Here is a 27,016-nt window from a genome sequence, read left to right on the forward strand (position 1 = left end):
GTGCTGCCTCACAAAAGTCTGTTTAACTCGTTAAGATGTGTGTACTTCTGCCACTTGTCTATGGACCGAGAAATGAGAGCAAAGCCGGAATTCTTAGTGTTTGATTGAGCTTACATTTTCCAACACAGATAGATGGATAAATATAACTATAGCAATTCCATATGTAAAGATATAGATATGTAAATAATATTAGTAGTTTAACATATCTATCTATCTATCTATCTATCTATCTATCTATCTATCTATCTATCATCTATCTATGTAATCACTGTATCCTCATCTTCCAAATGTACTTTTCTTGGTATCTTTATAGACACTCATGAATTTAGTGATTGTTACTCTACAAGACGAACACTCTTCAGAAACATATCACATCCAGTGTTTCCTTTCTTGTATCATTCTAGATGTTGAATCTAACATCTTGACTCACATCAAAATGCCATCCCATTCACTTTCAGTCAGTCCTGCCTATCAGTATTGCAGATATCCGGATTATTTTCAGTGGATACTGGATGACCCCTCTCCTTGTATGATATATCACGACTTCTTTTGCAACCAAGTGTGATCATACATGTAGAATAAAACTATAGTCTCTGGCTCTTTTTTCCCCATCGCAACTGTTGCAAATATTCAAAATCACAACTCATGCTATTAATTTCAGCTGATATTTTCAACTCTCTTAACCCAGCACTTACATCCGACAGCTGTAAAGGCTTTCAGCCATAATAAATCTCTGCCTGACTTCCCAAAGCAAACAGTGTTGAGGAGAATGATCTCTCCAATAACATTTTGTCAGCTCAAATCACCACCACAACATAAGTGATTCAGACAGTCTGAACTGGCTCCAGGCTTCCCAACCTCCGGTCCTTATTTCCTCTTTTCTTTTACTTATGACCTATTCTTAGTATTCCGAAGATTCTGAAAATGCTGTGTTCATTCTTCAGACTGGCTGAATGCCCACGTAATGAGTTTTTTTCTTCTCTCTCTCTTTCTTGCTCTCTCTGAAGATTCTGCGTTGTGGCCTGCTTTGTCTGGTTCATCTGAAAACCAAGTTTATTCTGGTCTGCTCATTTTGGAAAAAAAAATGAGTAAACTGTAATGCCATAAAATTAATATTTTAGTAGTAAATCTCTATTGTGAAACAAAGTGATTTTCCTCGATATGCTCAAAGTTAATTCCGGAGATTGTGATGTCCACGGAGTGTATCCCTCCATTTGCACATGCCATAAATAATGTGTTGAGTGAATTAATGAGCTTCCTTGGAGTTGAGTGCCATGAACAGAAGCTAGGTCAAGCCATGTGAGCCTGGTACAGAAATGTATACATTATCTAAAACTAGGCTTTCAAAGTGCAAGTAATGTAACAATCAAGAGCAGGGAGCCTGTGTGTCAGATAGATCCATCTTCCAATCCTGGCTCTGCCTCTTACTAGCACTTTGACCAGGATCACATGGGCTCTGTTGCCTCTTCCGAAAACTCACCTGCTTAAGTAAATAAAACAAGATTTGTTTTCTTATTATTGCTGCTAGCAGTGTCTGTATTTTCATCCAGACTTTTCTGTTGACTTGGGATGAAGTGTGACCCCCAAACCAACTGGAAAACTTAGGATTTTCCAAATAACTCACCCACTGTAGATCCTTTTTGCTACAGTTTTATTGAGATATAATTGACATATAACAATGTATTAGTTTAAGGTGTACAACACAATGATTTGATATGTGTATATATTGCAAAATAGTTACCGCAATAAGTTTAGTTAACATCCATCGCCTCATATAGTTATGATTTTTTCCTTGTGATGAGAACTTTTAAGATATACTTTCTTTGTAAAACTTTAATTTGAACAATTCTGGCTAAAAATGAGAATCCCTTATCCTCCTAATTAAAGGCTACATCAGAAAACATATTTTGGCAGTACTCATTATTTTATTTAAATCAAATTGTGTGAGCATATTTATTATTTTTCTTATTCTAAAATTAAAATTATTTCATTTGTTAAATGCTGGCACATTATAGACACTTATTTAATAATTATATTAAAAAGATATACATTATTATGACTCCTTTATAAATAAGAATGCTAAATATCAGCCAGCTTAAGAGCTAATAGCTATAAAAGAAAAGGCTGAGCTAGATTTCACACCCAGATCCAACCAATGGAAAAGTCTTTAAAACATTTCTCTTTTTTTCCTATTATTCAATATTAATTTTGAAAAAACAAACAAACACTAAGATATCACTTAAGGGTGTAGGGAGGCATGTAGTATAATGATTAAGAGCATGGGTTTGAGCCTGAATGCCTGGATTCAAATTCTCAATTCTGTCACTTACTTACTTTACTAATATACAGGTTATTTAATCACTCTGGGCTTTAAAACTTTCAATTATACATTAGAGATATAAGAGTATATAGGATTTTTATAGGACTTAATAAGCTAATACTCTGCTCATAACAACACTTAGTGCATGAAAATTGCTCTCAAAATTTCAGCATTATCATTTTTAGCAAAGGAGGATACTGAGTACTAGAAAATTTAATGAATTTGCTTAAGGTCACTCAGTTCATGATAGAGGCTGTATTGTATTCCCAATTGCACTTATTATTCAATAACAAATATATATTGTTTACTATGAGTATCATGCTAGAAAAGCAATGATAAGTAAAAAAAAATATATTGTTAGATCTTACAGTCTCATTTTGGAAAAATATAATTACATAAGCAAATGATATCATATATGGGGGGGTTCTGATTGGTGCAATTCACAGAGGACAATAGGACACTAAGGGTAGGATCTACTCCAGCCTCAGAGAAACTTCATGGAAAAAAATGACTTCCAAGTAAAAAGTGAAAAGCAGTGGAAGACTAAAGGGTGGCCAGCATTAGGCAAAGTAGCCAGAATCTTCAACAACTGTTTGAAGCCTGTTACTAGTTTTCACATCTAGAAAAACATTAATGAGTATGGATCTTATGAAAAAATGGCAAGCCCATGATAATTCTATAACTTTAATAATTTGGATAAAATGATTCCAAAGCACACAACCTCCTGAAGCCCTGCCCCCCATTTTTAAGGATTAATGACTGTTTATAGATTCTAAGCAATGCCTTTTCAAACTCAGGCCATCTAAGTGCAAAGTGTGATTAATAACCCTGCAAAGCTAAATGTTTGATTATATGGGTGAGAAAAAAAGAAAGTTGCTACTGTTGGTACAAATGGACTTGGAGTGTAACAGAAAGAACATTGAAAAGGACCAAAACATATGTTGTTACTCTTTGGGCTCTGGTTGTTGAAAATATACTCAAACCTTTTCTGTTTGTTTGTCTGTTTGTTTGTTTATTTAGAGAACAACTATTTCTCTTCTTCAAATAGTTGAGAGTCACCATCAACTTACTATGTTTCTGGACACCTCAACTTTATTGGACCTTTAAAAAATATGAGGGGGGGGGGGAGAGAGAGAGAGAGAGAGAGAGAGAGAGAGAGAGAGAGAGAGAGAGATTAAACTTGGCATTGGCTACTAAGAGAAAACTGTAATGCTCAAGATAGTTTTGCTGATAGAGTGATGGAGACATCTTTCATAACTGCAGTAGTACCCTTTTCACTTTGGGATCCTATTCTCGTGGACAGGTGGCCCATCAGACAAGGCAATAATTCTGTTAAAGATATCTCATTTGGTTTTTCACAGAGTATTAAGAGTAACAGTAGAATTTTCATCACATTCCACTTTTCTAAATACACTAGGTAACTAGATAATTGAACCTGGTTTCCTTCAATTTATTGTCAGTGTATACTACTTCAATGCTTCCTTTCTTCCCCAAATTCATATGTCATTTACAGAATGTAATGTTGTTCTATGATGATTAAAAACAGTTATCAAGTTTATGCCAAGTTAAAAAAAAATAATGAGACCGCCCAAGATGATTAAATAGGGAATAAGGGATAAAATCTTTGCCCCAAGCAGTAATTGGTTCATAGCATGCCACTGATGTTTAACACTCTACTCCACTTTCCAAAATTCTTATTTCATTTACTTTATCCATTTCACAAACCCAGAGTCAGACATTAAGTTATATATAATGAAAAAGTGTGAAACATTTGTAACTTTATAACAAATTAACTACTCTCAAAAAAAGTTTGTAATAATCATGCCTCCAACATAAAGTGTAGGCTACAATATGTTTTAGCCTGCTCATATTTTATTCCTTTGTTTATCAAAAAATAAACAAAAATGATAGTAACAGAAGAGTAATACTTACATACCAGACACTGTTCCAAACACCTCGCATGAAACAACACAATTACATGCAAAATGCTTAGAACATAATCCAATAAATTAGGTATTATTTTTTTAATCCCCAGTTTACATGTGAGGAAACTGAGGCACAAAAAGGTTAGATAAATTGACCTTTACTATAATTCATAGTGAGACCGTAGGCTGCTAATGTATCACCTAACATGCTAATAAATTTTATATAAGAATTAGCTTGGGGTTGGGACTGACAATGAGATTCAGGGCTTTGATGACTCAGTGAAGTGGTGACAATATATTGTTCCAGTGTGGCTTATACACATGAGCTCACCTACTTCAGCCCTTGTTCTTACGTTGTCTCCTAAGGGAAGTCTTTTATGACACTTGCTTTAAAATGACAATCACCCCCTTCCCAGTATTCCTAGTCCTCTTCTCTTATTTACTTTTGTCCAAAGCCTTTACTATATAACTGTTAGATGCGCTTTTTCATATTTTTAAAACTTGCACGTCTTTTCACTACAATGCAAACCCACTGAGGTAGTATTCTTCAGCTGATGCCTCGAATGGTGCCTGGATAAATAGTAGATTAACATCGGAAAATGTTAGGGGGATACATAAACGAGTGAACATGCTGGCAATCTTTCCTAATCCTATAAAGATTATGGAGATTATTTATATATTGCATTTTTTATATGTGAGTAGCAATTTGCCTCAGTCTAGTCAGGCTTTCATTATTTAAGACAGCATGCTTTTTTTTTTTCTTTATTGAGTGTTTCTTATACATAAGCAAGGAGTCTCAAATTAGAATTTAGTTTATTTCAGTCATTAGATGAACTTAGACTTTGGAAATGTGGTTCCTGGGGACCCTCTCTGCCCATCCTTTGCCAGGATCATGCTCCCCTGGTCAACTTGAATATGTTACCCCCTACTAACAATAAGGGAAAACAGGAGAAAATAAAAGACCGTTGATCTGTGCCTAATAGGCCTTTGTCTTAGCATAAGTATATGTATATGTATATGTATATGTATATATATATATATATATATATATATATATATATATATATGTATATATATATCTGGCTTTTTATAATCAAATTACAGTGTTATCATGTTTTTCTACTGTCAAATGGGTCCTGTGATGATGCAAGGCTGAAAGTCCTATCTGAAAGTTCTTGTTGGCTACTTAAGCAAACCATGGTGCATTTCATGCCTTGAGGAAATCAGCTTTGACAAGTAAATGCATTATTTTGCTCAGGGCAAAGAGAGAAAGTGAGAGTGAGAGCAGAAGTGAGAGCTGGAGAGAATGTCTTTTCGACATATTCAAGGAAAGAGTAAATTTGACAGGTATGTAGGTGATCAAAACAATGTAATAAGTGTGGCACATATGCACAATACACATTTAACATTTTTGGTCAAATATTTCTGTAAATACCACCTAAATTGTTACTTGTTCTCCTAGTCACCTCTTCATCTAAGAATTTTTTTATTTCATTTTTTCTCTTTTTCAGCAATTGACCTTTAGTTTTCACAGATCTGCCTGTGAGGTTGTGTTCACCTCCCAGATAAATTATTTTCCTGGAATATCCCTGCTTCTTGTTGGACTTTTCTAGCTGCAAATGGGGAGCAGTCCTGAACAGCTCAGAGTTCAGAGAACAATTACATGACTCAATTTCCCAGAGAAATGGTGTGCGAGTCTGCAAGGACAATTGAGATCTCAAGTTCTTCTTAAAGTCCATTTGCCTGACTCCTATGGCAGAACAAAAGAAAGGATAGAGAGAAAGAGAGAGAGACGGGCACTATGACAAAGGTGGTAGAGGTTGGTCAAAGGTCAAATTCAAATACAGCCTTGGGGAAAAAGTACTCTATGGATTTGTTCCCTGCCATTACAAACAATCTCTCTCTCTCTGTCTCTATGTCTCTCTCTCTCTCTCTGTCTCTCTCTCTTTTCTTAGTCCACATTTTCTAGATGAAAAACTTCAGTTATCTCCAACTCCTGTAGCTCCATTGTTATGTATTTTGTCTCTGAGACATGTTCTATGCTTTGTCTGTGATATTAACCCAGATTTATGATGTCCACTTCCTTTTTTTTTTTTTTGGCCCTGCCAACATTTCCTTTATTTCAAAAACTGTGACTAGCCTGCCAAACAATTGTATAGTGTCTCCACTTCCTAGAGTCCCCTCTTACTCTGCCTTCTTACGCAAATGTTAGAAACATTCCATTCCTGTCTTTTTTGATCACTGCACCTACATTTAGCCTCCCCTTTTTGGTTTGGCTGTCCATGCCTTTTAGTTCATGGTAACATTCAATAAGGCCCCAGCGAATAGCTTTTGCGAATGGCTCTCAAGATTTTTCCTGTATAGAAGTTCTCTTCCGAGGGAAGTTGTGAGCATCTTAGGAGGTAAAAAAACAAATATACCCTTTATTTGTGTCCCTCAAAAGGTCTCATACAGCTTGGAGTATGGAGGCAGTTCTTTGTAGATGTTTTTTGAATAGTCTCAACCATATATGTAAATATTATAAGTATGTGATCCCTTAGCCTTCATGTCTATATTTTCATTTAAAAACTGTATTTTACTAATTGAAATTATTTATATTATGTTTACTTTTTCAGAACTAGTTCAAGTTTCTTCATCTCTCCATTTGTGAAGACCACTAGCAAACACTGTTCTGATTCACACCAAATCAATTCTGCGTCAACCTCAAGAAGCACCTCATACTTTCTAAATGAAGGAATTTTCTGTTTCTACGTCACCTAAATGAAATTTACTATTAAATTCGTGTAAGTTTTCTCTTTACTGTCTCATCTTCAAATCCTAGATAATTTATCTTAAATTTAAATGTATGTAAGTCATTTATCTTCCTCTTTTAATAATGTTCTTCCTTTCACACTTTTTTCCTCTCTTTTCATCTTTGATTTTTTAAAATTTGTTTCTACTTATTCTTCTCTTCCACAAGTAGTCTTATTTTTTTTGTTTTTGTTTTTTGTTTGTTTTGTTTTGTTTTTGCAAAGCACCATGTGATTTTATTTTTCCCAGGTGATACTGCATGTAGATTTATCCCCCACTTGAATTAATTTATAGATTCATAATAGTTTTCTCCCAAACAGATTTAGTCAGTTTAATTCTGAAAATCATCTAAAGGGCTAACAATCTCTTTAGGATTTGAGGGAAATGCTAACAAAGTAGATGTTTCTAGGGAGACAGTGTTACAAAAATTCATAATGATTGGAAAACATCACTTTAAAATATATACGTTAAAGATTTACTTATTTTGACAAGCACTTATTAAACACCCATTATAGCCATTTTGCTGTACAATAGAAACATTTGATAAATGTCCAGTGGGATGGAACTCAAAAATATTTTTTCAACGTTAATTATGAAAATATTTTACTTTGTAGACTTTCTTTCAATGAATAGTTCCCAAGCTAAGCCTTTTCCCCACATTTTCTTAAATATTTTATATTTACATTTATATTAATTTTTACCTTCCATTGATTCAAAAACACATAACATAAAACTTATCATGTTTTTAATTAATTTTTTTTTTTCAGTTACAGTTGACATTCACTCGTATTTTATATTAGTTTCAGGTGTACAGCATAGTGGTTAGACATTTACATAATTTATGTAATGATCCCCAATTAGTTGAGTACTCACCTGGCACTATACGCATTATTGATTATCTATGCTGTCCTTTACATCTCCATGACTATTTTGTAACTACCAATTTGTATTTCTTAATACTTTCATGTTTTTCATCCAGCTCCTCAATTCCTCTCCCCTCTGGCAACCATCAGTTTGTTCTCTGCATCTATGAGTCTGTTTCTGTTTGGTTTATTTCTTTATTTTGTTCTTTAGATTCCACATATAAGTGAGATCATTTAGTATTTGTCTTTCTGAGTCTGACTTATTTTACTTAGCATGATACCCTCTAGGTCCATCCATGTTTTGCAAATGGTAATATTTTATTCTTTTTTATGGCCAAGCAATATTCCATTATATATGTATATGTACCACATCTTCTTTATCCAATTGTCTATTGATGGGCATTTGGGTTGATTCCCTATCTTGGCTATTGTAAATAGTGCTGCAAAACAAAACAAAACAAAACAACACCATAGTACTTACATAAAAATAGACACATAGATCTATGGAACAACACAGGGAACCCAGAAATAAACCTACACCTATATGGTCATTTAATGTACAACAAAAGAGGCAAGAATATATTGGGGGGTGCAAAAACAGTCTATTCAATGAATGGTGTTGAGAAAACTGGACAGATACATGAAAAAAAAAAAAAAGAAACTGGACCATTTTCCTATACCACATACAAGAATAAACTCAAAACGGATTAAAGACTTAAATGTAAGACCTGAAACCATAAAACTCCTAGAAGAAAACATAGGCAGTAAGCTCTCAGACATTGCTCTCAGTGATATTTATTTTCCTGATCTATTGCCTCAGATAAGGGAAACAAAAGAAAAAATAAACAAATGAGACTACATCAAACCAAAAAGTTTTTGTGCGGAAAAGAAAACCATCAAGAAAACGAAAAGACATCCTACTGAAAGGGAAAGGTGTTCACCAGTGATACATCTGATTGATAAAGGCTTAATATCCAAAATTAATAAAGAACTCATACAACTCAGCACCAAAAAAATAATCCAATTAAAGATGGATAGAAGTCCTGAATAGACATTTCCCCGAAAAGGACAGATAGCCACTAGACAAACGAAAAGATGTTCAATATCACTAGTCATCATAGAAATGCAAATAAAAACCACAATGAGATACCACCCCACTCCGGTCAGAATGTCTATCATCAGTTAATCAACAAACAAGTGCTGGTGAGGCTGTCCTGCTGCACCGTTGGTGGGATTGCAGATTGGTGCAGATACTATGGAAATCAGTATGGAGGTTCCTCAAAAAATTAAAAATTGAACTACCTTATGACTCAGCAATTCTACTTGTTAGTATTTATCCGAAGAAACACAAAACATTAATTTAAAAAGACATATGCACCTATGTTCAAAATTTATCATATTTAAGTGTTCAGTTAAGTAGTGTTAATTATGTTCATACTGTTGTGCAACAGAACTCTTGAACTTGTTTTTTCATCTTGCAAAACTGAAACTCTATGACCACTGAACAACTCCTAGTTTCTCCCTCCTCCTATCCCATGGCAACCACCGTTCTATTTTCTGTTTTCATGAATCTGACTATGTTTGATAACACATATAAGTGGGGTCACACCGTATTTATCTTTTGGTGACTGGCTTTTTTCACTTAGCATAATGTCCTCAAGGGTATCCATATTGTAGCCTGTGTCAGGATTTTTTTTCTCTTTCTTTCTCTCTCTCTCTCTCTCTCTCTCTCTCTCTCTCTCTTTCTCTCTCTCTCTCTTTCTTTAAGGCTGGATATATTCTATTGTATGCATAGACCACATTTTGTTTATCCATTCACCTGTAGATGGACTTTTGTGTTGCACCCACTTCAGGCTATTGTTACTAATACTACAATGACAATGGATGTGCAAATCTCTGTTCAAAATCCTGGTTTAATTATTTTGGATGTCTACCCAGAAGAGAGATTGCTGGATCATATGGCTATATTACTTTTACTTTTTGGAGGAACTCCATACTGTTGTCCATAACAGTTGTACCACTTTACAATCCTAACAGTGTATAAGAGGTCCAAATCCTCACCAACACTTGTTATTTCATTTGTTAGGGTTGTTTTGTTTTCTGATAGTGGCCATCCTTATGGATATGAGGTGATACCTCATTGTGGGTTTGATTTACATTTCTCTAATGATTCACGATATTGAACGTCTTTTCATATGCTTTTTGGCCATTTGTATATCTTCTTTGGAGAAATGCCTATTTAAGTATTTTACCCAATTTTAAATCTTTTTATTATGTTACTGAGATTTAGGAGTTATTTATATGTTCTGAATGTTAATCCCTAATCAGATATATGATGTAAAAATATTTTCTCCTATTCCATCGGTAGGTCACCTTTTCACTTTGCTAATTATTTCCTACGATGAGCAGATATTGAGTCTATTTCCATTTGTGTTGCCTGTGTTTCTAGTATCAGACCCCAAAATATTCCCAAATACAATATCATAAAGCTTTTCTCTAATGTTTTCTTCCTGAAGTTTTATAGTTTTAGGTCTTACGTTTAAGTCTTTAATCCATTTTGAGTTAATTTTTGTATAGGGTATATGATAAAAGTTCAACTTCATTCTTTTGCATGTGGCAATCCAGCTTCTCAGCACCATTTGTTAAAAAGACTGTCATTTCTTCATTGTGTATTCTTGGTACCCTCGTTGAAGATCAGTTGATCGTGTATATTCATGGGTTTATCTCTGGACTCTCTAGTCTGTTCCATTAGTCAATATGCATGTCTTTATGCCAGTACCACACTGTCTTAGTTACCATAGCTTTTTAATATGTTTTGAAATCAGGAAGTGCAAGGACTCCAGCTTTGTTCTTTCTCAAGACTGTTTTCAATATTCAGGTTCTTTGAGATTCCACATAAATTTTTAGATTTTTTTTCCCTTTTCTACAAAAAAAAAAAAAAAAGCCATTGGATTTTTTTCTTTTTAAATTAAAGTTTATTGGGGTGACAATGTTTAGTAAAGTTAAAGAGGTTTCAGGTGTACAATTCTGTAATACATTGGAACTTTGATAGGAATTGTACTGAATCTATAGATTGCTAGTGTAGTAGGGACATTTTAACAATATTAAGTCTTCAACCTATGAACACAGGGTTTCCTTCCATTTATTTGTGCCCCCTGTAATGTTTTGCAGCAATGTTTTACAATTCTCAGTGTATAGTATTCATCACCTTGGTTAAGTTACTAGATATTTTATTTTTTCTGGTGTTTTTTTTTAATTTCCGTTTTGGATTATTAATTGTCAGTATGTAAAAATGCAACTGATTTGGCGTGTTGATTTTGTATACTGAAACATTCCTGAATTTATTTATTGTTCTAACAGTTTTTTGTGTGTGGGATTTTTAGGGTTTTCTACATTTAAGAATCATATAAATGTAAATAGAGATCATTTATTTCTTCCTTTCCAATTTGGTTGGCTCCTCCTTTTTTTTCATACTTAATTGCTCTGTGTAGGAATTTCAGTAGTATGTTGAACATAAATGGCAACAATGGGCGTTCTTGCCTTGTTCCTGATCTTAGAGTTAAAGCTTTCAGTCTTTCACCATTGAGTATGATGTTAGCTGTGGAATTTTCTCATTTCTTATATTATTTGAGGTACTTTCCTTCTATTTCTAGTTTTGTTGGTGGTTTTATCATAAAGTGTGTTGAATTATGTCAATGCTTTTTCTGTATCTATTGAGGTGATCATGTGGTATATTATATTGATAGATTTTCATAGGTTGAACCATCCTTGCAATCCAGAAATAAATTCCACTTTGTCACAGTGTATAATAATTTTAATGTGAATTTGCTTTGGTGATATTTTGTTGAGAATTTTTGCATCAATATTCATCAATGGTCTTGGTCTGTAGTTTAATTTTTTGTAGTGTCTTTGTCTGATGTTGGTATCATAGGTCCATCTGTAAAGTACATATTCTTAATAACTATCCTAATAATTTTGAGAACTCAACTCAAAAAATATATACATTACAAATAAAGTCATAAATATTAGCATCATAAAGATAGTACTTTATCAACCATTCAGAGGTTCTCCATAGCTTACCATAGAGTAGGAACACATAGTTTTGGGACCAAGGGTCTTGGAGTCAGCCTGTAATTTCTCAGTTTCCAAAATTGAGAAATGTACTTATCTTTGGAAAAGTGGGATAAACGTGCTTACCTATAAGGGTTGTTATAAGCACTACAAAGAGACAGGTACTATTTAAATGTATTAGACTTATCTAATTTAACCCACACAGCATCCCTAGGAAGTAGGTACTATTATCATCCCTATTTCAAAGAAGAAGAAATTATGGCTTGAGGCATTAAATCACTTGCCTGTGGTCACAAAACTATTGCATGTTAATGCAGGGCTAAAACCCAGGCAGTCTCACTCCCCAATTTTTTTTTAACTACTCTGCTGTAAGTGCGTCCCATTTAAGAACTTATCATAATACATAATAGTTGATCATTCTTCTCTCCTCTTCTTTCCCTTCAGTTAACATTTATTAAGCATCTAATATTTAAGGTTCTGGGTAGGCATACCACAATGGTTGTATTATTTAAATCTCACACCAATCATGGAAGAACTCCAAGTCAAGCACTCATTTTCTATTCTCCAGTAGTCTCGTGTGTATACTATTTAAAAACAGCCTCAACAGTATCAGCTCTTTTAAAACTCCCTGACAATGTTTCCTTTTAGTGTATTTGGATGTTCCATTGCCTAAAGTGGTATCTTTTTAAGAGTTTGGTATAGATGTACTCCACAGTTAAAGTTTACATTGATACAAGAAGAGAAAATACTGTATCAATGAAAATGTTTTTAAAATTTGGCATTGAAATGACCACATTGCCCTTGATAGTCATAGAATTTCAACTTTTTTTTCAGCACATTGTCTCAGAACAGACAAACCAGGTTCTTGTCCACTCAGAGTAAGTCCACCTCAGAGAAATGATGTTGGACGGTGTGATTGTTATGGAATAGAGGTTTGTTGTCCTACAAGGTGGACATAGATTCTCCGGGAAATATTGCAAGTCTACAAGGAAGGTATTACCTCTATGGGCTAAACGCAGGTACATTTATAAAATGATTCACAAACGCATCACCGGCATTCACTTCAAAGCCGAGCGCTTCTGTGACTCCCTGGCAAAAATCAGGGTGTGGCTTTGGTATCATACAAAAGCAGCAGGAGTGAAGAGGATTAGCGAAAACGGGAAAGACAGCCAGAATGAAAGTACCTGCAATAGATTTTATCTTCACTGATGAAACTTTCCAGCCTTCGGGCGCTCAGAATATACAAGCAGAGTTTTACAGAGAAATGAAGGATGGGACAAGACAAAACAAAACAAACAAAAGACCACAAACAATCCAAATTCATCAAAAGATGAGACTTGCTGTAAAGCTTCAGAGGGAGAAGTAGCCAATAGTCAGTGAAAACCCTGAAAGCGAAAGTGGTTTCCTTTTAAGTTTTGGAAACTCTGTGAGGTGATGACAGCTTCCTGCAGATTGGCCTTTAGCTGATCAGATTTCATTGGCACTTATTCAGCTCCAAGGCCAAGTTCTCAACCTATGTAACAGCAGAGGGTTCGCTTAGACAAGATCCCATATGGCAAGTTTTACTGTACAAAAGAACACTTCCTCCCTCCACCCTTCCCATCGACTCTTCAGGCAACCAGGGCCAGCATCTCTAATGTGGGCCTAATTCTGGATTTATTTCAAGCTTTTCACAATTGCAAGCCAGTATTTTCATTATAAATGCAATGGGTGCACCAACACATAATGTCCACAATATTAAAACTTAAAATCACCTAGCAAGTGTCTAAATGATAACTCTCAATGTAGAGACACCACTGGCTTTGAGATTTTCATATTATAACTTAATTTATTCAGAGAAATTGTAAACTTCAGTGGCTAGAAAAGTCAACATTCCATAATATTTCTCTTGTATATCATATTGTATTTTTCTCAGATGATAATTAATGAAAACATATTTGGGGGAGAAAATACTGGAGAGGCAATTTTATTTCATGCAATGCATGATTTCTTCCCAGGAGGAAAGAAACAAAGTGTGTGTGTGTGTGTGTGTGTGTGTGTGTGTGTGTGTGTATGTGTGTGTGTGTGAGAGAGAGAGAGAGAGAGAGAGAGAGAGAGAGAGAGAGAGAGAGGAAAGGAATGTCTGAGAAAATGTATTTTGCATGTCTGAGTTATGTCTTTCAAGACTCCATATGATGTTTTCCTGTTTCTAAAATTTTCCAGGGTTGCCATCCAGAGTCAACATGCTATTTAAATGCAGAGACCACCATCCCCATCTGAGGGCAAAAGACTGACACAGTCACAATTATTTAATATTACGAGTGAAGCCGTCTTTGGAAATTATCACTCACAGACAAGAGCCCCTGCGTCCCAGAGCAAATCCTCTGAGCTCCTCAGTCTCCCCTGCTGAAACTTCATCTTTCACTTCTGCCTTGGGGTCATTTCCAAACAGCAGGGCACCAGACAAGCTCCCTTATGAGGAGCCATACCTAAGTCCAAGCGGATGGAGTTTCACTATCGGCTCAAAGCCTTTTACCTTGGAGACTTCACAGTAAGTCAGGACCTGGCAGTAACACGATCATTTGTTGCTTTAGGATGTTAATCGCTCTGCTGAGTTATCTAGGTGTTTAAAAAATAAAATAAGAACCACATTATGATAAATTAACCCATCTGTCCTATGCCATGTCCAGAGTCAAAAACATTATTCAATTACCAAATACACTAATTGTCCTCTGACAGTTCAGGGGCTCCTGTGTAGCTCAAAGTCAGGAATCACGTTTTGCAGGATTTGCTCTAATTCTGGTTGTGATCCGGACTCCCATTTGTGAACTTGTGCAAATCCCGCAGAGGTTGCCTTAGCTGTCTGCATTACCTGAGTATTTTCATCATTATTTTCACACACTTAACGGTGGAAGCCTCGGATGTTTTGCAATCAAACGTGCAATGCCATCATTGCAGCCGGTGAGGATGAGGGAAGCTGGGCAGCTGTGCCCATTTGCTGATTTGATCTCACCGACTGACCCGGCCAGTTCCTCTGGGTTGGCTTGACACAAAGACCAAAGAACAACAGCATTAAGCCTCAGGATGTGGAAGGGAGGTGGGGTTTGGAGCTTTCCTTATCTTCAGACCTTTGCAGAGAGTGGTTGAGAGCTGTGTGGCACTAGTCTGCAGGACAAGCTACTGGTGTTCTTCTCCACAGTCAGCATTTACCTCAGAATACCTTGGGCTCTGTTATTTTGTTCCTTGAAAATTGAGAACTAGGACCCGTTTTATGGCACCTGTGAGCAGAAAGGGCTGAGAAAGGAACAGTGAACTGGTCCAAAGAAAGTAACTTACCATAAGCCGAAAAGCTTTGCCCACAATGCATTTCTTTCTCCTGTCACTAAAGAAATCATCTTCATTCTACTCCCAGAGGATCCACCATTTTGATTTAGGCTGAGATTAAGGCCCCTGGTTTAGGAAGAGCAAGCTATGATGGTAGTCTCAAGTCAAGACCTGTATCCTTATTCTGAGGAAATTGGATGTTTCTTCAACTGGAAATATATTCATTAGTACCATCAGGAGATGTGCTCTTAACCACTAAGTTGCTTAACACGTAAGAAGAATCAGATTTACTTCATAAACAGCATGACTACATAAGAAATTTTAGTTTCTAAATAAATCAAGCTATCAACTACAGCCTATGTGTTAAATATAGTTTTGAAAATATTTCCTTTAAACTTACAGTATAGAATAGTTTAATCATATTTTATTTTTCTCCATGAAATCCATAGCAATAAATGGTTCAAGCAGTGTCAGCGTTAAATGACTGTGATCATTGTTTGCTCTCTGACTTTTGTGTTATACTGAAGGCCGTTTTCTACTAGCTAGTTGCCTATTTGAATATTAAAATATAGGAATTATTACGAGACAGGTTAACTGTCAACACCACACATATCTACTTCACTCTGAGTGGTTCTATAAATGATATTCAACATCTTTACTGTTACTCAGTTGAAAACCTCCAAATCCTTTGGTTTACACCACTGGAAACAAGCCACAGTCCTATGTAATTGAAAAGCCAATGATAATCCAAAACAAGCAACAGGATGATGCTACACCATCTTTAAAAATTTTTTTTCAATGTTCTTTTCATTCATGAGCTGTCAAATACTGAGTCATGACTTTCTGTCTCAAGAATTTGGTCAACTCCCTAGGAAGATAAGAACATGATGTCTTATCATTTATTTAGAGTCATAAAGGAAACAGGGCACAGTATGGAAGACTATCGAGATTTCTGAAACATAGCAAGGTGTTCAATGAACACGAGTAGAGGGTTCCCTGACTCCCTACTGAGGGCACTGAATTGTTTCATCCTGCGCCCCCTTCAGTTAATCATCAATATCTCCAGGAGCCACGTAGTCTGACAGGGTGTAGTCAGATCACAACCTATTTAAAGGAGATAGGACCTGTAACATGATAATACCTTTTCTAACCACTTGAATTTAAAATAAGAGTATATTTCTCTTACATGATCTAATGCAAAAACAGATTGGGAGGTGTCACAAATTCTAAATGTTGAAAACTAACCATGCCATCAAATATATGGTGATGGAAGAACTGACTCTGGGTGGTGAACACACAATGGGATTTATAGATGATGTAATACAGAATTGTACACCTGAAATCTATGTAATTTTACTAACAATTTTCACCCCAATAAATTAAAAAAGAAAAGAAAAGAAAAGAAAACTAACCAGGCCAGTAACTTATGCTGAATAATGTCTTATTTTTGAAAAAAAAAAAAAAAAAAAAGTTGATATTTAAGTGTAAAGAAGCTTCTCTTTTTTCTTAAAAATAGCCAATTATTTTTAGAATATAGTAAATAGATATGTATTTATTACAAATGAAATAATCTATTTATTCAGTTTTTTTCCCCGCTCAGGGAATTTCTAAGTTTTAGAAAACTTAAATTATACCCTTAAATATACCACGTAGTAGCAAACTTCTGTGTTAAGTACAATAAAGTGAAACATCTTTTGCATCTTGATGCCTCAGTTCCTTCTCCTTCATATTCCTCCTCCTAAAATACCATTCTATAAGCAGTACCATCCACCAATTCATCTGGATGCATTTTTCCCTCTGCATTCTACAAATATGAAGACTTAAAAGTTTGTCTTACGCAGAACTTTTAAGTCTACTTTGAAAGTAGTTAGAATTCAGGAGGAAAGCAGATTAGGCAGAAAAATATGCATCCATTCAGGCCAACAAGTGTTAATTTCAGCCCATTTCTGGCACTAAAATGCATCCACCCAATTCCCTTCATCCCTCGTGCCCTATCCATTATATGCAATATCCTCCTAATGAGCGATTTAACAGCTTTCCATCAAATTCACTGTTTCTCAAAGTAAGGTCTGGGAACTAACTGTCAGAATCACCTAGAGTGTTTTCATGCACAGTAACTCCGATGGATCCCATCCAAACCTAGTGAATCGGTGTGTCCGGGATGGGTCCTGGAATCTGCAGGTGTTACAGGATATTAGAAGGTTGAGAATTATTGATCTAATCCATTTCAGTCGATCCATATCAGCTGGTTGATGTAATACTAGACTAATTGATTATGTCTGTCGAAACAAGTATTTCATAACATGTTAAATCCCGTTTTTCTTAACCATCTGCTGTATTCTCATACCACCTCCTGTCTTTCCTTAAACTTGACTTTTCTCAAATGATTCAGTGTGCTTGAAAAATTTTATTACAGAGACTTCACTTTTCCCAATTTATTCAACGTTGTACAGTTGACCTTGAACAACCCGGGTTAGGTGTGTCACCCTCCCACACAGTCAAAAATCTGCATATAATTTTTGATTCCCCCAAAACTTAACTAATAGCCTACTGTTGACTGGAAGGCTTACCGACAACTTAAACAGTCAATCAATACATATTTTGTGTATTATATGGATTATATACTGTAAGCTATAAAAGAAAATGTTATTAAGAAAATCATAAGGACAAGAAAATACAATTATAGTACTGTATGTACTTATTAAAAAACATCTGTGTATAAATGGATTCGCACAGTCCAAACTTGTGTTTTTCAGGATCAATGGTATATATTGTATGTCTTCTCTGATTGAATTAAGCTCTGTGATAGCAAGGATTTTGACACTCTTGTTCATTTTTGTGTCCTTGGTGTCTAGAAGGATGTCTAGCACATATTAGTTTTCCACAATTATCTGTTAAAGAGTAAACGGATTAAGGAGAGATCTTGGTTCCTGAGTGCTTCTTCCATAACCATAATATACTTCTCATTTAAAATGCACTACAAAATTATACCTCATCCTTCTTCTAATTTAATTAACCAAGACGCCAACATGAAAGATATTTTTTTTCGAGGCACTATAAAGATGAATAGAGCATACTTCCTTGTGTTTGAGAATCAAACGTGAAGAGCTCAATACCCCTCTCAGCTTTCTGTCCCCTAATGCAGCACCTGATTCATATTTTAATCTCTATTACATCCTTGAGCAGTATTCCTGATGACTTTTCTGAAAGCTTGAGCTCGGTCTTCCATGGGCGTCCGTCACCATAGAGAGAATACAGCTCATACAATTCAATCAAATGTGTAACTTCATCATAAGATCTCAAAACGGGCAACTCCCCTACTCCAGACACAATTTATCAACACAACTTATTTTAATGACTATTTACTAAGCACACAGTATTTTGAGTCCATGAGGCTAGAGGACAGAATAATGAGAGAGAACCATATATATTATTTATAACCTATAACTATTACACACACACACACACACACACACACACACACACACACACACACCACATATGAAATGGGCTTACATAGAATATCTTATGTTATCTGTAGAGTAGCCTTCTTTTACACACAGTAAAAACGATGGCTGAGTGACTGAGGAATCACCGCTGTACTTTCCATCCTACCCCACTGCACCCTTTCTGGTTGTTTCTTACTCCGCCAGCCCCACTGAACCTGCTGTTCCTCTTCAAGGGCCTCTTTAGTCACATGATATCAAGGGACACATCAGGGATATCAGGTTCTCTTCTGATTCTCACTGTCTTCCTTCCTGGCTGACATTCGGGCCAATATAACCCACTGATCTTCCACTGTGATGATTCCCAAACAGATCATCTCAGTCATGGGTTTTCTTCACACAGGGACTTCAAGATGTGCTGACAAAATGAACCCATTTCATTGCAAATATAAGGTTTTAAAATCTAAGTGAGCCCTTTTTACTGTCCAGCAACCGTTTTGTTCTCCTCTTGCTGATTCTTTAGTGATATTACCAACTTGTGACTCTCAAAACCCTCTCCAGGTCTTGACATTTTCCCATGTTCAGTTTTCTTATCTTCATCTGCCTGGTGAAAATGCTACTACCTAGGACGTAATGTGTTTAATTCAGTCTCTCACTTCCTCAAACTGGTTTCCTTCTCCGCATCCCTATTTCTGTCACAGGCATCACTGTGCTCTAATCTATATAAGCTCAATTTTGAGGTATTCTTAGCCAAGTGGTTTCCCTAAACACTCCAAATTCTCCCATTGTCAGTCTCATTTCTCAGAAACTGCTTCTGTTGTCATCTTAATTGTCCTTACACTGAAATTATACAACTGTTTCATAGTGTTAAGGATCTATTCTAACATTAATTCCAAGACAGAACATGGAAATATTTGGTGAATAAATAAGTACCTTCATGAATACACGTTTGATACATAGATAAATAAATAGTTGAGGCTCAATTAATTCCCCACCCACATTACCAGGAGTTTTATGCTGGACTTTTTCTAGGTAGAGGTCACATGTTATTAAGAAACTTTTCTGTTTTTCCCCCTAAATCTCAAGGTGCTCTGTTTCTAATAAGTAATCAATAATTTCATTTTGATTTTAGCAAATGTTGAATGATTTTGTGGGAATGGAATAAAGTCTATGAGGAATTTTATTAATCTCAAAACAACAGAGAACTTATGTATGAGAGAAAAATCCAAAAAAGACCTTGGAGCTGCTTGTGGTAAAGAAGCATAAAGATAAAAAGTTAATAACCACTAGTGTCTTACTTTGAGTAAATAATGAATACGTGAGGGGAAAGAAAAAAAAAAGTGGGATCATGTTTTTGGAAGACACTTGTAATCATCACGGGGATCCCTAAAAATCTCTCAGGACCTCGTCAAGAAATTAACTCTTTATCTTCTTGATACCTGAATTTTAATACTTTTTCTTTAAGTATGGTCACATTCAAATATATATGATAGCTCAATCTACAACTCTAAATTATCCCCATCTTCTCTTTCTCTTAGAATTTATTTTGTTTTTCATTTTATGATTAGCTGTTTCATGAGACGTTATTCAATTCAAGCATCTCAAAATCATCAAGGGAATCATAGCAAGTATTGAATGAAGATGTAACTTATTCCATTCCTTTTTTCACGTAGGTTTGTATCCAATCAAACCCAAGTGCTATAAACCACATTCTTGAATTAACTTGCTATTTTAAATTATTCTCCATTTTTGCAGAAATGAGAGCATAGACCTCTTGACTCTCCAGCATTCTTTCACCCGTTCCAAACTGCAGGGTTGTGGATAACCTTTGAGTCACGAAAAACATGTATGTGTGGGTGGTTTTTTCTTTTTCTTTTTCTTTTTTTTTCCCAGAGACTGGTAAAATCGCACTGGCTCCAGAGTGTCACCCTCATGCCCTAGCAATAGAGGTCATCGGTAGCATGGAGTCAGTTTGGGATATCTCCCAATCAGAAACAAATAACAGTGACTCCTCTGGGAATCCACTGAGACCATTACAGACCTTCCAACGAACAGTTAAGCTTTGTAGTGCACCTCCTTGAGAAACAGCTGTTTGTCTAACCTTTGAACCTACCGATACATTAATCTGGAGCATAATTTAGTTCTGTCTGAGCTTCTGGGGACAGCATGAATAGCTGGCTTGCTTACATTCGACCAGTCTCCAAAATAATACATTTTGTGCTTGTTTAAAAAAAAAGGGCATTTTCCCCTCCACAATTTCATTATGTATGATTATTTGATAAGGGAACGCCAGTGCTGGTGTATAGTTTCCACACCCCACCCTGATAACTTGACCTCTATCTATCCTTGATCCTGCTGTTCGTTACTGATACTCATCGGAATTCGCAAAGCAGCTACTGGAGTGCCTCTTTTCACACCAAAGAGAAGGTTGCCCTCAGGGCTTTGCTCCAGTGAGGAGAGGTTAAGAGGAGTGGCACCTACGTGTAAGCTCCTGCACTGTGAAGTGGGGTGCTTGTCAACTGACATCTAGCATTGTACTAGGAAGTCCTAGTTTGAGGCAGCCTCCTGTGGAGTCTCCTTTTGAAAGCTGGAGAAGTTCTGTAGCACAGGAAACCATCCGAGTTTGTAATTCCTTTATTAGAACTAGATTCCTATCAATTCAATGGAAAGAATGGGAGAGAAACCCTAGCAACTGGGAAGACATACGGACAATAAATGTGTATCTGGAAGACTAAAATCTCATTCTTCTATGGTTTAGGGCAAAGAAAATTGTGAAATCAGGGGGATAAAAAAAAGAGTTTTTACCAGAAATAAAGTGAAAGATCAAACACTGAAAACACTTTGAAAGCTACTGGGAAACCTCAGAGATGCAACGGTCTCAAAGAGCCATGAGTTCGTTTGCTTTTCAAGGAAACCAGACAACACCACTCAGTACAACTGAGTAGCAAATGATAACTGACTCAGAAGTACAAAAGCATCCACAGGTCCTGAGTATTACAGGGCTGATGGAAAGATCAGGGGAGGAGATTTGGGAGACGTCCTGCAGCCTGCCTAATTTGACTCTCAGCTCCTCTGCTATGAGGACGTTTCTCAAACACGTCATGCCTTAAATGTGTCATCTGTTAAATGAGAACAGAACTGATTCACTCATAAGATTGCTGTGGGTGTTACTGGAGGTAACACATGTAAAGAAAGAGACTGGCATGGAGTAAATCTCCATAAAGTACTAGCTGATTAAGACCTTTCATTCACTAACCGCATGGCTGTGGGGAAGGCATTGCACATTTCCGGAACTCAGTTTCTTCACATATAACATTAGAAGAAGGGACTAGGTAGTAGCCAAAATAACTTCTAGCACTAAAATGTAATGATTTCCACTAATTTCAGATAAACATACTAACAATATACCACACAGAAGTAGAAAAAGAAGAAAAAAACTAAACCCAGAGTTATTAGAAGGAAAGAAATCATAAACATTAGAGCATGAATAAACATAATAGAGCATAGGAAAACAAAAATAAATTAAACTAGGATTTGATTGTTTGAAGATCCACAACATGGACGAACCTTTAGCTAAATATCCAAGAAAAAAGAGAGGACTCAAATAAAACAAACACATTTTAAAAAGGAGAACTTAGAACTGATGCAACGTATTAAACGATGCATTTAAGAGCCTCATCTTAAAGGTAGAGGGGTAATGTGGGGATGGTGGACAGGCTGACAGTGAAAGGAAACCTGTCAAGCTGTTGCAATGTCCCAGAATGAAATGACAAAGTCTGAAAGGAGGATGACAGTGGAGCCACAAACAAAGGGAATAGATTCCAGGGTCACTAATAAAGAAAAACAGCAGAATGAGGTGAGATAACGAATCTCCTTTCTGCGCTGAGGGCAGGATAGACACCAAGGCTAGAAAATGAACCTGACCCTAAAGGCCCAGGTCTTCACTTTCTGGGGTCATAGACAAATAAACACATAAGCAATTCATAAGAACCCCATACATTGAACAGTGCCATGAAAAAAATAAATAGAGGGGTATTCCTGTGAATGGATACACACAAAAATATGAACGATGGACTGTGTCAAAGAAAAACCAGGGCTGGCCAGTAGCTAAAGTGGTAAAAGCACATTTTATTCAGGATTATTACAATAGGGGAAAAGAGGCCTCAGTATAGAACTGGTTCAATTCTAAATACAGTATGGGCCAGTGGGAATTTATAGCCAAGGAGCAGGTGGGGGTCAGTGGATGGAAAATGACTAAGGGGGATTCTGGCTAAAACAACCTAGCAGGACCTTTGCTGAAGACAGGCCAGGTGATCAGACATCACCTGCGGGACGGTGGAGGATGAGGGACCTGATCAGATATGGAGGGTGGGGGTTCTGGTTAAAGTGACTTAGCAGGATTCTTGCTAAAACAAAATTTATAAGGAAGTGCACAGATGGATCTAGGAGAAGGGCCAGAGGCCTGCCTAAGGTGTGTTCAGGCAAAGAATCTTTGTCAAGTGTGAGAAAGCCTGCTTTATTTCATTCTTAGTATAAATTCACTATATTTAAAAAAGTTTTAAAAGAACACTTATTAATATAATAGTAAAGAAAACAAACATTATTTTCACGTGTTAAAAGGTAAGTGAAGAGAAAAAGAGAACGTAAGAATCAACTAGTTCAGAAACACTACCTGATTTTTCAAATTGAGTATTTTAAAAAAATTAATTGCAGGTGTACAAAACAATGTAATAGACATTTACATCCCTCACAAACTGATTACCCCCTCCCCCAATCTACTACCCCTCTGATATCATAGATAGCTGTTACAATTCCATTGACTCTATTCCCTGTGCTGTAATCCACATCCCGTGACCATATATATATATGGTCACGGGATATACATATATACATATATATGTGTATATGGAAAATGACTAAGGGGGATTCTGGCTAAAACGACCTAGCAGGACCTTTGCTGAAGACAGGCCAGGTGATCAGACATCACCTGCGGGACGGTGGAGGATGAGGGACCTGATCAGATATGGAGGGTGGGGGTTCTGGTTAAAGTCATATATATGTGTATATATATATATATATATATATATTAAATTATAGTTGACATTCAATATTATTCAGCTTCAGCTTCAGGTGTACACTGCAGTGATCAGGCATCTATACTGTCCATGAAGTGGTCTCCCTAATAAGACAGGTGTCCATTAAATACCCTACAAAATCTTTACTACATTATTGATTATCTTCCCCAAACTGTATTCCATATCCTCCTGGCTATATTGTGACTACTAATTTGGACTTTCTAATTATGAAAGTAGATGAGGCCTGGAATTCACTACACTGTTACTTAAACATGTCAAATCAAATATATCTTTACATAGAGTAACTTTGTATTAATTAGAATATACCTGCAAATTTAAGAACTTAAAATGGCATAATGATATAGACTGGACTCCACTAAATGTCAAAGACAAGAAAAACAAAAAGATGAACAGTTCTAGATTAAAGGAAACTAAAATGAGACATGACAACCAAAGGCAGCGTGCAATTCGTTATTGGACTTTGGATGATCTTGGATATATAGAACCATAAAAGACATTCTTACACAAAGAAAGACGCTTCAGTATGGACTGCACAATGCATGTAATAAACTGTAGTATGCATACAACATTAATTTTCTTGTGTGTGATCATAGCATTATGATTTCCAAGGAGAATATCCTTGTTATTAGGCAAAGTATGCTTTAGTACTTAGGAGTGAAGTCGCATGGATATGCCAGAGACTCTCAAATGATTCAGGGGAAAAAGCACATATGGAGATAGGTAAAGAGCAAAAGAGAAAAACAAATATAGAACATGCTAATGACTGTGATTCTAGGTAATCGTAGACAATGTTCATTACACTACTTTTTCAACCTTTATGAAGATTTAAAATTATTTAAAATGAAAGGTTCGTTTAGGAAATCAAAACTACTCTACCTTCCCCTTAAATTTGAATGACTGCTAATATAAAATTCTTGGACCACCATAATGCCATTACTTTTTCTGAGCACTTTAAAACTATTACTCCAATTTTTGCTGATGCTAAGTGTATCGTCAACGTAATCCCTGTATTTTTTTTTTTAAACAGGTAATCTGTCTTGCTTTCTTAAAGCTTTATGATTTTTCTGTTTGTCTTTGAAGTCCTGCTTTCACTCTGTTCTTGCCAGGTGTCTGCTGCTTTATATTAACCCTGTCTGGGGCTTGGAGTAGCCTTCACTTAATGAATTCATTTCTTATTTTAGACCTGGAAAATTAGGAGTCACTGTCTTAAAATAATCTTTCAATTTCCACCTACACTGTACATACTATATGTTTTATATATGTAAATATGTAATATTTATATTTTATGTACCACGTATATTTTTATTTGCCTTAAAGGTGGCACTTAGGCAACTTATCAGTCTCTGACCAGTTTTAGTTTATCAGTCCGAGATACACTTACTTAACGTATGATGTGAATTCAGATCCTGTAATCTGCTGTAGCACCAGCTGAGTTTCCTACTTTTCAAGGTTTCTGTTCAGGGCCTGAGGCAGATCACAAGTTGCTTGTTTGCAGTGTCCCCAGATGGGAAGGGTGGTTTTCCGGTTTCTGTTTGGCGACAGAAGGATATTTTGGACTATTTGCTTTACGCAAGCAGCTTAGTGGTAGATGCTCAAACTCATAGGGCCTAATGCCCTGCCTTCCATTGCTGAGTGTTGTGGAACTCCGCCGTCCACTTAAAGAGTTAGATTTGGAACGTCATGCACAGGAAAATAAGAAACCAGGTGGTAGGTGAACAGAATGAGGTCTATAGAAAAACTTACCGATAATAAGGTGATCAAATGAAGCAAAAATATTCTTCTAAAAGCGTTTCCTGCAGATGAGGAATATCGCTCATATATACTCTTCATCTATATGTATATTTTTGTATCCCTTTTCTGTTATTTCACTTGTGGGAAAGCAAAACAAATTGAGTTGAATTACATTTATTTTAAAAACCCTATTTTGTCAGTTTATAAAGTCACATTAGAGGCATAATTGCCTCCTCCATCCTACGAATCTACTTCTCTTCTCCAATAATAGTTTGATGTGGGATGTGTAGCATTCTTAGGGGTTTTGTGTTCCTGGCCACAGTGTGTTGGCCTGGGGTATGGGCACTTAAAATGGTCTTTTCCTGGAGTTCTTCAGAATTGCTGTTGGTTAAAGGGATCCAAACCCTTTCCAGAGGTGAACCTATGAGAAACATAAGCCATTTGGAGAGAACTAGAGAACAAGAAACCACACGAAACAGCAAGATGGGCCCAGGAGCCGGTTGGTGTGCCAGGTGTGAATAAAGACATCTTCAAATGGATTGTCCAGCCCTGCTTGCCCAGCTTACGTCACAGGGATTGGTGACGAATGACCCAACCCAGCTCTTCTGAAATTCTGGACCTACACATCATTGGCAAAATGGCTGTTTTAAGGCACTAAGACTTGAGGTTGTTTGTTGCACAACAACAGATAACTGGGCTACTTAACGGCCACTAAAAATGAACCTTTATGAGACAGCTATATCAGACAAAGTACACACTTTCTTGTCAATATCTACTCTTTGGCCCATGATGATTTAAGAGTAAAGGGGAGAGTGCATAAACAGACTGTAATCTAGTGATGTTTATCCAAAGAAGTTGTAGCAAGTGACAAATGAAGACACATCTCATCTCATTACAGACTGACAAGGTCTCTGAAATGCTGAGACTATCACACCTGGATTCAGTTTGAGGCCTCTCAGCCCCAGACAGTTTGGAAGAAGTTCAGAGGAGAGTAATCCCACCTCTGACCCACACCTCCCCCAATTAAAAAATAAGAATTCAAAAAAAAAAAAAAAAAAAAAAAAGCAGAACCCCAACAACAATCTACCCCTCGCATAAAACCACAGTGATTAAAGAAGGAAGGTCTGGCTGGAGATTAAAGACAAAGCCTGTAACTAACAACATGAAAACAGACCTCAGGGCCAGCAACTGGTAACTACAGGAAAGGCATGAGCTGAGGCGAGAAGTATTTGAAAGTCATTTTGCACCATCAATAGAACAACAGTTTATTAGGTGTTACTAATAAGGAAAAAAAAACTTTTTTTTGTTGTTTCAAATTTGTTCTTTTTAGTTTTTCCAAGACTACACTTAAAAACTTAGGGGAAAAGAGAAAAGAAAAGAAAAGAAAAAAACGCCAACTGTAGAAGTAGCAGATTTTACGGAAGGTTGGAGGTGAGAAAGGTGAATTTGTGTCATAACACCAATAAGCTAA

This window comes from Rhinolophus sinicus, chromosome 1, assembly GCF_057876585.1.
Source record: "Rhinolophus sinicus isolate RSI-liver-muscle chromosome 1, RSI-T2T, whole genome shotgun sequence".
NCBI classification, from domain to species: Eukaryota; Metazoa; Chordata; class Mammalia; order Chiroptera; family Rhinolophidae; genus Rhinolophus; species Rhinolophus sinicus.